We start from the raw sequence: 17,385 nt of genomic DNA, 5'->3' as shown, positions 1-17,385 counted from the left end.
GTCATGGATCTTCTAAGCTATGATCAGGTATGACGACCTGAGTTTCGGTTAAACTCATGTACCAACCAGGCTGTTACACAACCCTCCCACTACGTTGAGGTATTCTCAACTCTTGAGAAGGATGTGAAGTACTAGTTTCATCAACAACTCTTGTTGAAGGACCTGTTCAATCAACAACTCTTATTGATCTATCTTTAATTTCTCAGCGCATCTCACTTAATACTATCTTACTGCGAGGTTGATGCTTTTTAATGTGGTCTTCCTCAAGGAGTGTTGCATTTATCAACAAAAATACTTTATCTTCCCGAGGATCATAAAATAACCATCTTTTTTTCTCATTAGAATGGCCTAAAAATAGGCATACTTTTGAACAACGTTTCATTTTCTTTGGATTTTATACCAACACGTGTGCTGGGCATCCCTAGATTCTAAAGTGACGTAAACTACCTTTACGTCCTCTCAATAACTCATAAGGTGTTTTTGAAACACTTTTCGAGGGAACCATATTCAATATATACGCCACAGTCTTTATTACGTGACCCTAAAAAGAACTTAGCAATTAAGCATAACTCATCATAGAACGAACCGTCCAACAGGATTCTATTTCTCCTTTCTGTAACACCATTTTGTTGAGGTGTGCCAGGTGCCGTGAGTTGTGACTGAATTCCGTGTTTTATCAAATAATCCTGAAATTTTAAGTCCATGTACTCACCACCTCGATCTGATTGAAATGTTTTAATCTTTTTACCTAATGGGTTCTCAACCTCCACCTTATATTCCTTGAACTTTTCAAGTGTTTGGGACTTATGATACATTAGGTAAATGTAGACATACCTTGAATAATCATCGATAAAATTGATGAAATATTTATACCATCCTCTCGCTTTAACATTCATCGGACCACCAAGATTTGAATGTACTAGCTCTAAGGGTTCTTTGGTTCTAAGACCTTTCGTAGTAAAAGATCTTTTGGTTATCTTATCCTCAAGACAAGATTCACATGACAGTAAGGAGCTATCTTCTAACTGGTTTAGAAGTCCACTCTTAAACAATCTTCCAATCCTATTAAGATTAATGTGACCTAGTCTTAGGTGCCAAAGATAGGCATTTGGAGAAAATTTTCTTTTCTTATTATGAGTTTCAACTATTTTAAACATCTCTATATTCAAAACGGCTTTTACCACAGCGGTTTTAACATGTATAAGTTATTTTCTAATTTTGCTAAACAAGTTTTAATACCTTTTGAAATAATGAACGCTTCATTATTTTCAAAAGAAATTTTATAATTTTGTTCTAGCAAACACGAGACAGAAAATAAATTCTTTTTCATAAAAAGAATATAATAAACATTTTCAAGTCAAATGTATCTATCATTAACAAATAATTTCATATCTTTCACTGCTTTAGCTGAAACAACCTCCTCGGTCCCTACCTTAAAGGTTGCTTCACCTTCTGTAAGTTGTCTCCAGGAATTAGTTTCCTGAGCGAAAAGCACATATATGATTAGCGACACCTGAATCTATTATCCAGATCTTTTTATCATTTTCCAATAAACATATTTCAATCACAAGCAAATCACATTTACTGTGTTGTTCTTTCTTTGTTTCTTCATCTATGACACTCATGATTTCTCGAGCAGAAGCTATGTTCTCAAATTTCTTAACTAATATATCAGTTATATTTGCTAGAAGAATGTTTTAGGCTTTTTCATTAGCCTTAATCCATTTTTCATATGTATACCAACTCTTACTGTCCGCAGAAGAAGAAGATTGAGGACATTCCTCTATTAAAACAAATCTTAAATCACCATTCGCTAGTATACTTGATTTCCATGTTGATTTATTAAGACCATTATTGTTATTAGAAGCGAGTGATTTTAAAGAAGTTAACATGCTGAAATTTAAACAAATTCTAATTAGTAAATTTCTTATTAAACCCAATTCAATTTTAGCAAAAGTAATAACTTACCCAAATTTTATTATTTATTTGCAACGATACTATAGTAAGTCATAATAAGTGTTACTGAGGGGTAGTCAAATACTCCTTCACTAAAGCAAAACATTCTTGACCAAATACTATCTTCAGAATAACTCTTATTCCTATAGTCATTTAGTTACCATTTTCGATCAAGAACTTACTAACACTTAGTAATTTTATAAGTGTAACCCTTCATTTTCAGACTTCAGAGGTCGGCCCCAACAATGCTACCAAATTGGAGAGTCAATGTTGGCAATGGACCTAAGAAATCCTATATATTTCTGGAGTTTGAGTTGTTCCGAATCCTATTTTACAACCCATCGAAGGGATAGCCATGGTTAGTGACTAGCTAATGCCACCTAAAAAAGATAGCGCGCAACATAGGAATCTCACGATCCAAATTAACGGAAGAGACCGCAGGACATGTTGACACATATCCTTCACCCATTTACTTTGAGCTATTTCCTTTATTCACCTTGCTATTGACTCATGCAAATACTTTCCGAATAGAGGTCACTCCCAGGGTGACATAAAGCAGAGCATGAATCTCACAGTGTGAATTCTTAGAGACGTGAAAGCTAAAGATCAATATATCATATATATTTAATTTTACTATGAAGTACTTTCTCTATTCACCTTGAGATTGACCCATGCAAACACTTTCCAAATGGAGGCCACTCCTAGGGTGACACGAAGCCAAGCATGAATCTCACGGTGTGAACTCTTAGGGACGTGAGAGCTAAGAACCAATATATCGTATATATTTTATTTTACTATGAACTACTTCCTCTATTTACCTTGATATTGACTCTTTCAAACACTTTCCGAATGGAGGTCACTCCTAGGGTGACACAAAACCAAACATGAATCTCATGGTGTGAAGTCTTAGGGATGTGAGAGCTAAAAACAACATATCATATATGTTATTTATCTCTGACTGAAGTGTTTTAACAACATATCATATATGTTATTAATTTCCCACTGAAGTGTTCTAACAACTTATCATATATGGTATTAATTTCTCACTAAAGTGTTCTACTTGTTTGGGTATACTTTTACTTAGGTTTATTCCAACTAATCAAACAACCTAAATTTATGTGGTTTATCGAAGTATAACATTTATAATTGGATTTAACCTATAATGTCTAGGTGATAAACCAGTTTTAAAACCTAACACCGTTCACGTATTCTTATAAAATCGATTAACAACGCTCGATTATTCAGTCATAATCCCCAGGTAGGAGGTGTTCCGTAGACTGTTAACTTAAATACCACCAGCCTTAGACATGATTATATATCGGTTGAGTTTGTAACTGTATATTATATGATAACAACCTATTTTAACTATTAAAACAATTGGTTAACCTACATCTACATGAGCATGCAACTTATCTTTATTATGGATTTTAAGGCCTAATTCAATTTTATAACAACTTATAAAATAATAGATATGTTTTGCATCCATAACATTCATAAAAGGCAATCAAACTTTAATATAACAATTATATTAAACTTTAGAAACCCAAAACATGCATACTATATATTATAATTGTTTATAACATATTTTCAATGCATGTAACATGCTTCCTATGGTGGGATTTTAAATCTACATGACATACGTTATGCACATACAACTTTAAACACCACTAATATAACATACATCACATGCATAAATATTTAAACACCACTAATATGGTTCAACTTTGACATCCTAAGTAAGCAAAAATAACTAATTATTACAAATATAATTTAAAAAAGCTTGAAATTGAACCTAGACCAAACCTTCAAAGCTCCAAATGAGGCTGAACTGGACCAAAGTGGGTTGAACTGGACTAGAAACCAACCAAACCTGCGAAGCAGCTCACGAATGCATGCGTCTTTTTGGACTGGGATGAACAGCGTCATGACGCTGCATCTCAGCATTACAACACCTCGGGCTCCAGGATGAAGAGCATTGTAACACTCTATGAACAACGCAACAACGTTGCGAGGGCAGTAGCTGAACTTCCAATTTCTGCAGCTGACCGAGCTTGTTTCGATCTTCGATTACAGCTTAATTTTAACTTTATTGACTCCAATAAAACTATAGACTCTAAAGCATACATATAAGCTCATCAATCAAGAGCCAATTACAAATTAAACAACATAACCAAAGAGAAATCTAATGCCGAAGTTGAATTTCAACCATATTAATCAATCAAACATGTATCCATAGAAATTCACCCACCAAACTCAAATTAACGTTAATTGAGTGCTTAAATCATGCTTTGATACCAATTGATGGAATTGATGGAACACGAGATATACATAGTGGAAAAAGGACCTAATTACACTCTAATTGCTTTTAATTTAAAGGAAAAAAACATGCAATTGAAGGAAAAACAGTGAATTAAAATGGATAGGATACAAAGTTTGTAGCTCCCTAAACGCTTTTCCTCGCTAATCTCGATCTGAACTCTTCCGGACCACCACTAGAGTTAACCTACTATCCTCTGGACTCAGAATCGGATTGTGGGACCCAATGAATGAAGAACCCGAGGGAGAGAAAGAGATGGAAAAAGAAATGAAATTTTGGGTTGGGTTTGGGTTGAAAGATTTTCTACAAAATTGTGATTTCTCCAGCCCAAAAACTAAAACTAAAATTGGTAAAAAGGGCAAAAGTTTTTCCATCCAAATTGTAAGCCCAATTTATAGAAAAAAAACCATGCAACAATTGCATGAAACAAATTCATAAAAACCCAACACCTAGAATCCACTATCTAAGTGGACTTAATGTCTCCACCATAAACCAACATCTAGCCCACTATTTTGTTAGTGGAATTATCCAGCAAAAGTTTGGATTTTCTCACTAACTATAGTCAAAGGGCAAAATAGTCATTTTGTCAAAGTCAAACTTTGACAAAAAAGTCAACGTTTTGTCTTTTTATGATTTTTTCCGTGTTGACTAATTTTGACCTTTCGAGCATGAATCCGCATTCATTTTCTCAAAATTCAAATCACATTTGAATATAAGGTCGGTCAAAGTTTGACTTTTCAAAGTCAAAAGTCAACTCTTTGACTTTTTACATCTTTGACCATTTCCATTATTTCCGAGCTTCCGAATATGAACGTATTCATATTCTTTATATTTAAATCACATTTAAATATTAAAGTTGTATCTCTAAACTGAAAACCGATTACTATATCACATATACTTGTCGGTTTTTCTCTCTTCACCTAATTCGAACAATTTGAATCATTCTATCATATTGTTCTAAGTTTATTCCATATGAGCTAGTAGGGGAACCTAATGGACCTATAGATCATAGGCTCCAACGATCCGAGATTAGCTGGCTAAAACTCTTTTAGACGGAGCTAATCAACATTCGTTAACTAACGGGCCATTTCACTATAGTCTCGTAGTTGCACTCCCCTCACTATAGATATATTTGGGTCCATTTGATATAACCATGATTAGTAAGTTAATCCTTCACAGGTTGTTCGTAATCTCGGCTGGGTCATAAAAACCGTTTTACCCCCAAGACTACATTTTGTTCCTTAAGTTCCATTGATCCTCTAATGAACAATTGGTTTAAGGTCCAACCTATAAACCGAACCTCTCTCAGGCTAAGGAGAGGGTGGGGTTCCTTGTTCAAGATCTGGATTCAGTACTAAAGGGAACAATCTATCTACTATCCCTATAACGGGAGGAGTGAATTCCGTCTTGCATCCTATGTTCCCAACTATCCACCTGATCTTACTCCTGAAATGGGAGGCTTATTGGGCCAGCGATGATGAGTTGCCCTCACCTATGCAGATCTAAGGATAATTCCGAGTGAACAGAAGTTCATAGTTAGCTCAGGATTAAGATTAAGTTACCTAGGTCATCAATTAACGAAATAGTCAGTTTTATACATAAAATGGCATTTAGAACGTAAAACGTGACTATTTCGTGGTTCAGTCTTATGCAAACTCATTGCATAGGATGCCCCCACTCACATATCTCTATATGAATGATTCAGGATCACATCATTTGTACTAACTACAAAGTGGGTCGCATCCATAGTGTCCCCAGAATAAGATGCCCAACCTTATTCATATACTATAGACCATTTTGGCTATAAATTTGAACTTGATCCACATTTATGTCACTATATAAAATTCAAACTACATTAAATAGCCTCAGGACCTTAGTTTGTTGTATTCATTGAAGTATGAAAGGGACAATATATTTACTGATGCAATAATATCTGCCCTAAGAACAAGGGAACTTGAGTTGCAAGTAGTTAAGAAGAAACAACCAAATGGTAAAGGGTTGTTTGTGAAGGGAAACTTCAAATCAAACCAATCAAAGGACAGAAAACAACAACATACAGAGGAAAAGAAGCCAAAACAGGAAATTAAATGCAAATATTGCAAAAAGAAGGGGCATTTGATTAAAGATTGCTTCATCCTCAAAAGAAAGAATAAAGAGAAAGAAAAAGAGCCCAAAAGCAAGTAGCCTGAAGCCTCTGTAGTAGAAGGCTCCTATATCTACTCTGATGCACTAGCCTCAACACTTGACAAGGCCAATTATGTTAACCCCTTTGGGAAACATGATAGGGCCTTGGATTCAGGATACACCTACCATATGACACCTATGAGACCCTGGTTTAACACCTATAAAGAAATTGATGGATAAATGGTCTACATGGGGAACAACCAAGGCTGTAAAATTAAAGCCATTGGATCTGTCTTTATGAAACTCAAAGATGGAGCTGTCAAACTACTCAGAAATGTAAGACATGCCCCACTTCTTAAGAGAAACCTTATATCCCTTGGAATGCTAGATGTGGTTGGGTGTGAATACATGGGTAAGGGTGGAACACTTGAGGTTTTAAAAGACTCTAAGGTGGTCCTTGTTGCGGAGAAAGTTAATGACTTGTTTATGGTCAGAGGTGTTGAAATGATGATAGGGGCATATGTTGCCACACCAAATGAGATGACAGAAGCTAATGTATGGCACAAAAGGCTGTCTCACATAAGTGCTAAGGGGCTAGAAGCTTTGTCTAAACAGGGAATTCTACCCAAGGGAATTTCAAACAAGCTAACCTTTTGTGAGCATTGCATTTTGGGAAAAGCAACTAGACATCGCTTTACCAAAGCACATCATTCAACAAAGATAATTCTTGACTACATCCACCCAGACCTTTAGGGTCCAACTCAAACACCTAGCCTAAGTGGCTCGAGGTACTTACTTTATTTTATAGATGACTTCTCAAGAAAAAGTTGGGTTTTCTTTCTTAAATCAAAAGACCAAGTGTATGAAAAGTTTGAAGAATGGAAACTCATGATTGAGAAGCAAACCTCTAAGGAAATTAAATACTTAAGAATAGATAATGAGCTAGAATACTGTAGGGAAGAATTCAATAAATTTTGTAAGGAATCAGGCATAACTAGGCACAGGACAATCAGACACACATCCCAACAGAATGGGGTAGCAGAGAGGCTTAATAGGACCATTATGGAAAAGGTCAGATGTTTACTCTCAGATGTCATTCTCAGTGAAAAATACTGGGCTGAAGCTGCAAGCTATGCTGTGTAAACCTTAAATAGGTGCCCACATTCATCCCTAAACTTTATAACCCCTGAAGAAAATAACCTAAGGGTATTTGGGTGTGTTGGTTACATACATCAAAATCAAGGAAAACTTAAGTCTAGGGCTATGAAATGTATGTTTGTTGGGTTCACTGAAGGTGTAAAGGGTTTTAAAATGTGGAATTCTATTGAGAAAAGATTTGTGATCAGTAGAGATGTTACCTTCAGAGAAAAGGAAATGTTCAAGCAAAAAGAGAAGACTACAATTGAGATACCTAATAGCCCTACTGCTAGGATTGAGGTGGAGGCTTCTAAAGATAAGTCTACAGATCATGGTTCTTCTAATGATTCAGAAGAGGAAGAGAACACTATAGGACAGTTGGTAGAAACCACTGAAACTCAACCTGACTTGAGTCAATACTTTCTAGCAAAGAGTAGGCAAAGAAGAGTGATTGTTCCCCCAGTTGGGTACACTGAAACAAACTATATGAACCTAGTTTTAAATGCAACTATAGCTCCAAATGACCAGGAATCGGCCAACTTTGAATAGGCAGTAAGCTGCCCTGATGCTAGGAACTGGATTGAAGCTATGTATGAAGAAATGCAATCATTAAGCATTAATGACACTTGGACTCTAGCTCCTCTTCCTAAAGGATGCAAGGCAATAACATCTAAATGGATCTACAAACTGAAGAGGGCACTTCTAAAGATGAAAAGCCAAGGTATAAGGCAAGATTAGTGGCCAAAGGTTTCACACAGAGGGAAGGCATTGACTATTCTGAAATTTTTTCACCAGTAGTTAAGCAAACCTCTATTAGACTCTTGTTATCCTTAGTTGCTCAATACAATCTTGAATTAGATCAACTAGATGTGAAAACAACCTTCCTACATAGTCACTTAGATGAGGTCATCTACATGGTTCAACCAAAGGGTTTTATTGAAAAGGGTAAAAATGACCTCTACTGTCTTCTAGATAAGTCCATTTATGGTCTTAAACAGTCTCCTAGATGCTGGTACAGAAGATTCAATGACTACATTGAGAGTATTGGGTTTCAGAAAGCACCTATGACATTTGCACCTATGTGAACTCAACAACCTATAGGAACAAGGTGTACTTACTTCTCTATGTGGGTGATATGTTGCTAGTTGGGACTTCTAAAGAAGATTTAAGTCATGTAAAAAATCTCCTAAAGAGAGAATTTTACGTGAAAGATATGAGTCAGTCTAAGAAGATCTTTGGGATTGAAATTGACAGAGACAGAGGATTCTCTACCCTAAGCATTAGTCAAACTAATTATTGTGAGAAAATCATCAAAAGATTCAATATGTCTAATGCTAAACCTATAACTATACCTATTGCTCAACAATTTAAACTATCCATAACTAATCCACCTAAGAAAACTGACTTGGAACACCTAAATCAAATGCAAGTAGTTCCTTATAGTTAGGCAGTAGGAAGCTTGATGTACCTCATGATCTCTACCAGGCTTTATTTATCCTATTATGCAAGCCTAGTGAGCAAATTCATGTCAAACCCTAGGAGAAGGCATTGGAAAGCTATCAAATGGATCTTAGGTATCTAATTTGGTCTAAGCAGTCTAAGCTAATCTATTAGAGTGTTAAGGAGACAGATCTAGAACTTATGGGTTTGTTGATTCAAATTTCACAGGGGATCAAGATAAAAGAAGGTCTCTGATAGGGTATCTCTTCTTATATTGACCTAATATACTGAGCTGGAAGGCTAAACTACAATCAATAACAACTCTATCAACTACCGAAGCTGAGTACATGACACTTTCAGAAGCTATAAAAGAGGCATTGTGGTTAAAGGGATTGATGGAAGACTTTGGTATCAAACAAACAGTAGTTAAGATCTATTGTGATAACCAAAGTGCTATCCATCTTTCCAAAAACCCACAATACCATTCTAGGACAAAAAATATCGACATAAATTTCACTTTTTAAGAGATAGAATAGAACAAGGGCAAACCGAAGTTCTAAAAGTTCATACCTCGGAGAACGTAGCAGACATGCTTACCAAACCTGTCTCGAAGCTCAAGCTCAGCAAGTGTCTTGATCAGTTTGACTTCATGTTACCTGAAAATGGGTAATCGATAGTCAGAACTGGAAGGTAGAAGGCTTCAAAGTTGAGATTAAGGTGGAGATTTCAAAAAATTTAATCTCAAATAGCTCAACGACTAGTTTTTATTTTCTAAACAGACTTCATAACAAATATGTAATCATATATATATAGGTTACATTCAAATCGAAAAATAACTTGATCATTCTGTTTTAGTATACGGTCTGTAAAGAAAATACAAACTTATCTTTGTAAGGTCTTCAATAAACGATTCTTCCTTCCCGTGGATGTAGGCATCATTTTGCCGAACCACGTACATGCTATTGTTGGTCTCTTCTTCCTCTTTCTTTTCTTCCATTTGCATGCTCGATTCTTTTCTTTGTTCACTGTGAAATTGGGCAAGAACAAAAGAAGTTTAGAGAGAGTTCAGAGCTTTCAGAAACCCGACTTAGAGAGAGAGAGAGAGAATTTTGTTTACCAAAAGGAATTTCAATCGGTCTCCACTAATTTCCCTCAGATTTGTGATAGTGAATCTTACCATGTGTAGTAAGGAAGATTGAGAGGCATGGCTCATTCTGAGTCTTTCGTTTCACCTACCCTTTCATTTGGATTGGTCTTCTCAGCAACTTGGGCCTGAAATAAGGAGTAGCTTGACAATTGGAACAAAACATAAAATTAATGAAATAACACTTGAACCGCATTAATCAAGCTTAATCAACCAAGTAAGACCAAATTAGTTATATATAATTGAAAGAAAAGGATTTTGATATACACTTGAACCACACCAAGCAAGACTATCAACCAAGTACATGTTTCTTTAACTAATTTCATTCTAACATTAACAAATTTCAAGAGGCTTAATCATTGAAACAAAACATAAAATTAATGAAATAACACTTGAATCACATCAATCAAGCTTAATCAACCAAGTAAGACCAAATTAGTTTATATATGATTGAAAGAAAAGGATTTTGATATACACTTGAACCACACCAAGCAAGACTATCAACCAAATACATATTTTTTTAACTAATTTCATTCAAACATTAACAAATTTCTAAGTAATATGTTCAAAGGTAACAGAACGTGTCGATGTGTATTGTGCACAAAAAGAAGGGAAGAAAGTTGAAACGAATTCTGTAACAGTATGTTGTGAAAATTCCTATAAAGCCTAAAAAATGAAACTCTTTCCCTCTAAATTTGTATTGTTTTTAATCACATATGTAGTTAATATACAGCATGACCCGCACTGATTAAGTTGGTATTAGTACAAACATACTTCTGGCAGGAATGGCATTTAGCTCAGCTCACAACATAATGGTACCTTGAATCCACATAGCTTTCAACATCCCAGAGGAAAGAACCAAAAGTGACAGCTTCTAAAACCAATCCCTTCATACCACCAAAGCTAATCTTCAACTGTTCATCTTTGGAGGGATCGATGGTTCCTTGAGGTGTTATAGCAATTTCTGGTCTACCAAACAATGCTTCTGTGTGCTTCTCGAAGATGCCGATTTGAACTTCAAAATTTCAAAAATCTTAATCATTAAAATAAAAATAAAAGGAATGAAATAACTTTAAATTACTAAATTAAAAATTCATATGAAATTTTTTTTTACCTTTCCAAGCAAACAACTTAAACAACCCACAAACTTGAAGAGATCCGAACCAGAGCTCAAAAATTGGAACACTGGCGAGCACCGGACCTTGTGAACAGAGTTGAGACGACAGATCTAACAAAAATACAACGCCAACGACCGGATCGGAAGACCCACGAGTAGATTGAGCAAATAGATGATCGGATAGGAAAAGCCCACAACTAAATCTATAGATCTACGCCAACAACCCACCTCCACGACCGGAATAAGCTAGACGAACGGCGAGCTGAACCACCAGAAGAACAACAATGACGAATAGCCATCGAAAGAACAAACAGAAGAACAACGCCCATGCGACGACAAAAACCAACCGAAGAACACCTACGCGACGACGAAAACCAACCAGAGAACACCCATGACGATGACCCACCACTGGAAGAAGCCCATGACGATGGAGATCCAAGCAACACCGGTGATGATGACGATCGAAAGTGATTCGCATGGCCACGCTAAGGAGTAGAGAGGGTTTAGTAAGAGAGAATTGAAAGGAGAGAAAATATTTGATATGAAATGAAGAAGATATTTTTTAATAAAGTTTTAAAAAAATAAAAATAAATGAGAGGTCTTTAATGTCGGTTTTAAACCGACATTGTAGCCCATCTTGAATGTCGATTTAAAACTGACATTAAAGATCCGTTTTTTAAAATCGACATTATACATCCAATTTCACTTTTTTCAACCGACATTAAAACCCAAAATTCTTGTAGTGATATATATACATAACTATATGTTATATCATATATAACATATAACCTATAGTTTTTATATTGCATAAAATACAATATGACCTATAATTTCATTTCTCTCTCACAAATGGATTTTAATATAGATCATATTTACATTAAATTTAACAATATGAATCCAATTCCTAAAGTTAAATTTGAATCATATTCAAATATTTATTTCCTCTCATAAATAATATAATGTATCAAATATATTATAGAAATTATATCAAATATAATAAAAAATAAATTAATTATAACCTATATAATTAATTCCCTCAATTAATTTGAACAATTCAAATTAATCCAAAAACTTATTCTCATTAAATCTTGTTGAGCTACCGATGGGACCTCATGGATCTGTAGCTTAAAACTCCAACGGTACATGAATAATTAATTAAACTTTTTTTAATTAAATTATTCAACATCCGTCAACTGTCGGGTATTCCACTAAAGATCGAAAGTTGCACTCTTTGCACTATATATATTTTTGTGTCCATTGGATATAACCAATCAACATTACGAGGACCCTTTACAAATTGCTCGTAAGTACAACTGATCTCTCTAATGAACAATAAATCATAGTCCAACTATGATCAACCCCCTCTTGGGCCAGGAGAGGGTGTGGCACCACATTATTCAAGCCTGAAATCAGCCTTTAAGGGAGCACTTTGTCTACTTGCCCCGATATTGGGGAAGGAGTGAATTCTTTATTGTGTAGTTGTGTTCCCAGCTCCTCAATCAGACGAATCCTCAAAATGGTAAGCTTATTGATTCGACAATCTGGCCACTCTCACCCATACAAATCAAAGGACAACCCTCATAGGCAGAAGTTCACAACTCACTCAGGATTCAGGTCATGTTACCTATGGTCATCCTGGTGAAATGAAAATCTCTATTATGAACAGTGTTAATATAACGAGACTAAACATTTCGTGGTCCGGTATTATACAAACTCCTTTGTATAGAATATCCCCACTCATATGTCTCCACATGAATAATCAAGATCAGATCATTTGTAGCACTTTACAACAATTGTAATATCTACAAAGCGGGTCATACTCATAGTGTCACCAGGATAAGGTATCCAACCTTATACATCTAATACAGACCATTTATGTTATCACTTAAACATGACCCACCCATATATCTCTATATACATGTTTAAGCTACAGGATAACCCTGGATGAAGTTTATTGGTTTGTGGTTAATGCAACTAATTTTGAAATAAAACATCACATATTTTATTACATAAATAAAATGTTTGTACATTACAATTACAAATTATAGGATCCTACGAGATTTAGGACATCAACCCCAACAATAGCAACATTGGCTTTTGCTATATTTCTATTCTACTCGATGTCTTTTATTTGACTAAAGGATTTCTAATTCCATTGTCTATTTTTACAAGGAGAATTACAATGGAGTTTATACACAATTGCTTAGTTTCCATGAGTTTATTTTCCCATAATTTTCTAGTTAAATAAAAACTAAGAGAAATTGTGACTGACTTCAACCAAAACAGACTTCTAGAAACGTGTTTTTCCAACGATTTTGAAACATAAGTTCAATGAACAAATAATGACTTTGGTCTTCTCACTATCCCATTAATAGTTTTAACTTGAAATGTTGTTGTCAGTTTTTGTTTCAAGTTGACCTGTTTAGTTTATTTTTGTTCTCTATGTAACCAAATATTTTCAAGTGTTAAAGAATGTTATTGCTTATGTTTTTGTTCCCTTGTCCATATTTTCCTTTCCTCCTTCCATCACTCTTTTATAGAGGAAATCTTATTTGGTTTTAGTGATTCTAAGAGTTTTATTATGGTTTGAGGAATGAACTTTGTTACATAATCTTTGTGGTTTGCAGTTGTGTATGTTGCTTTATCAATAGAATGTCAGTTGTTGGATGATAACTTTTGCTCTTCTTGACATGATTGTTATTGATAAGAATGTGGGTACTACATGATCATTGATTATAGTGTACCTGAAATTTGATTGAAAAAGAGTGGGTGAAATTTGCTTCTTTGAAACTTTGGGGTTTGATGTGCTTTCCTTGTACACTTTGAGACAATTTAGGTCTTCAAAAGGAAATTAGTTTTGACTAATTGTCAGGTCTAGTAATTGTCATTTAAATATGAATATCTTGCAGCTCTCATTTAAATCAATTATCAAGGCAAATACCTACAGAATTGTTTAAATTGTAAGTCAAATATCTATCTTATGTAATTTGGAATCTTTAAAGCAACATCTATTGAGATGCATAATTTCAACAAATAACAGGTTTAGTGTTACTCATTATTCAAGATTATCTCTTGTCTCAACAATATAATAGTATACAATTCTTGAAAAATGATATTTGAGGACGGAGGAAATTAGGGGTGGTCATTCAAACCGCATAAACCAAACCGAATCGAACTGAAAACTCAGTAAAACCAAAAAATGCAATTCAATCCGGTTTGAAGAAATTTTGAAACCGAATTAGTTTTGTTTGGTTCAGTTTCATTTTCGAAAATCGAGTTTGAAACCGAACCGAACCGTTTTTAACTCACATATATATATATATATATATATATATATATATTTATATATTTAAAAAAAGAGTAAACCTGAATTTAAAACCGAACCGCTTTTAATTTAAAGAATGAAATCGAATTTAAAACCGAATCGAACCGAACCATCTTTTAATTAAAAAAGAATATAATATGAATTTTTTAAAAATACCAAAACCGAATTTGAAATCGAACCAAACTGCAGTTTGAACCAATAAATCGGTTCGATTCGATTCGGTTTTACATTTTAAAAAATTCAGTTTGATTTGGTTTAACAATCAAATCGAATCGAATCGAACCGTTTTCAGAAAAAATGATGAAAATGAAATTAATGTTGTCATGTTCTATAAAGGATGTAAGCTTTTCTTATTTACTTTAATGCACTATTATTGATATCCATTTGCAAGTAGGGTAAGCACAATTGTCTTGTATTTTAAAGTTTAGTGTGAAATGTTTTTCTTTTTTCTTTTTTTTTTTTCCTCTAGTAAAAACTCTAATTTTGGATTGGTGTAGTGATTTTGCTTACAACCACCTTCATAGTAAAATACCTTGGGAGTGGAGTTCAATTTGATTGACATCAATGTAAGATCTTGTCATTTTTATTGTTGATGTTATGAGTTATTCATCTAATAAACTAGTTAGTGAATATCTTGTAGATTTTTTTCTTGTGAATTGGTTATATCAAGGTAAATACCATTGGCCTTGATTAATTGTATGTCAAATATCTATGTTGTTTGAAATCTTTAAAGCGACATCTCTACATAATCCATTTATGTTCAGTTGGATGTCTCTTGACTGTCACAAATTATGCTCGTTCTTGACCCTTAACTTTTTTTTACTAAAATATTCCCTGACTTTGAACTTTCATCTTCCATCTCCACTTAGAAACTTAAATGGAAATATAGTACTTCATTAGAGTTATAGTTTGTTTCTTTGTTTCTTTCTCAATTTAAGGATACCAAGGTTTTTTACTTTACTCAAAGCTTGATTGAACTTTCTCATATTATGCTCTCAAGTTTTTCGTCTATGAAGGCGGGTGCAAAAGGCTATTGAATTTGAGTTGTTCGATAGGAAATTGATCTTTTATCTAACTTTGTTAACCTCAGATGAGAGGACTAATGTTTATTATTATTTTTTTTTTCATTTTTGAGGTAACATTATAAATCTTATCTCTTTCTTAAGACCATATGATAAACATTTCATGTTCACCTTGCACATGGCATATTTTGGGCTTCAAGAAAATTTAAGTTAGTTATCTAAAAGTATTGAGTTTTAATTTCCCTTTCATTTTTGGAAATTGGAATTAAATGAAATAATGGAAAAGCTTTTATTGGTTAAATTGGATTTAATTGATTGGATAATCAACCTAATTATCTTGAAAATGTTGAATTTTGCCTCCCTTTGATTTTGGATTTTGGAGCCATAATTAATTTTATATAGTTTTGAATTGATTTAAATATTTGAAAGGATTTAATTTATATCAAATTGATAGAATTTATGCCATTTAATTTTGGTTTTTGAAGCCTAAATTAAAGTAATTTGAGAAGTTAATTGATTTATTAATTTAATAGAATCTTTGGAGATTTTGGAGATATTGTGATAAAATATTTTATTTATCTTTTTAAAATTTGAAAAAAAAAATGAAAGAATTGAGATTTTTTTAAATTAAGGGATGTTTGGCGCGCAGAGTTGAGTTGAATCGAGTTGGTAATTATTATAGAAGGAGAGTAATTAGAAGAGTTGATGCAATAACGAGGTGAGAAATATGAATTAATACGAATAACGAGGTAATAAACCTCTTTAATAATTTGTAAACCAAAAGGTGGGTGAGTTTTTTTTTACCCACCCAACCCAATTCAACTTGGGGGAAGAGGCCGAAAATCATGGAGAAAGTAATTCGGTTTTTCAGCGACAACTTCCACAAATTGTCAATTGCTAAAGTTTAAACCATTAGATCGCTCAAATTTGGTTAGTCTGTTAGGAACATATAGAGTATCGTTTTGAATGGTTGGATCGTTGTTTGAAGCTCTAGTTTGTTCGTAATTGCTGTTGAATAAAATATGTAAAACTGGAAATTCCCCTTCTTTCTCACTCTAGCAAACTCTCCTCATGAAAGACCTTCATTACCAGTCATTAGCTTAAACAATTTATGTCATCCAATAGCAACACCCACTGCCTATCTATGGTTGCCCCCGCCGCTGATGCCATTGTCACTGGAATTGATATCTTGGGTAAGTTATTTGGTGTTTTATGAGTTTCCTTGGAAGATCTTGAATACCCATCGAATTTTGGTTTAAGTTTTGCCTTACCCATATTGTTTTGATGTTGAAATTGCCTTTTGCAGACACTCAAGGTGCTTTTCGATAAGATTAAAATTGTTAGGCGTCCTTTTTTCTTTTGTAAGGTTTGGGGTCTTTATTAAGAATTTTTGGATACCCACTAAGTGTCGGCTTATCTTTTGTTTGAATTGTGATTTTTGGAAGTTGGATTAAAAGGTCTAAAGTTGCCGTCTATTAAAGTTAAAGATTGATTTTGGTGATATAGTTATTGGATTGTGTTGATTTTGAAGCTTCGAAGTGGTTTTGGGATCAAACCACGTGTTGGGTAAGTTGTTTGGAGACATTTGGTTTAAGTTGGGATTGGAACTATATTCTAAATGATGGAATTAATTTTGATTGTTGGTATAGGGTTTGATTCAAGATTCGAAGGATTTTGAAGTGTTGTTCTCCAAATTTAAGATTAATTTTGAGACAATTTGGGTAGCTAATTTGACCTTGGGACTGTAAATATTGGCCTTAATAGATGATGTAAATTGGTTGATTGAGAATTTTGGCCTTATTT

General features: G+C 34.0%; 1 long non-coding RNA gene across 1 annotated transcript; it reads right to left on the bottom strand.

Moving 5' to 3' along the window:
* Positions 1 to 3,764: 3,764 nt before the first annotated feature.
* Positions 3,765 to 11,747, bottom strand: LOC120090303 (uncharacterized). Its single transcript, XR_005485506.2, has 5 exons — positions 11,233 to 11,747; positions 10,938 to 11,133; positions 10,152 to 10,246; positions 9,545 to 9,999; positions 3,765 to 4,017 (listed from the first exon to the last, which is right to left on the bottom strand). It is a non-coding gene; the product is annotated as an uncharacterized LOC120090303 (long non-coding RNA).
* Positions 11,748 to 17,385: the final 5,638 nt, after the last annotated feature.

The sequence above is a fragment of the Benincasa hispida genome, chromosome 11 (genome assembly GCF_027475165.1).
Source record: "Benincasa hispida cultivar pf3 chromosome 11, pf3_genome.v1.1, whole genome shotgun sequence".
NCBI classification, from domain to species: domain Eukaryota; kingdom Viridiplantae; phylum Streptophyta; class Magnoliopsida; order Cucurbitales; family Cucurbitaceae; genus Benincasa; species Benincasa hispida.
The sequence above is the reverse complement of the archived record's forward strand: the minus strand, read 5'-3'. Positions and strand labels throughout refer to the sequence as shown.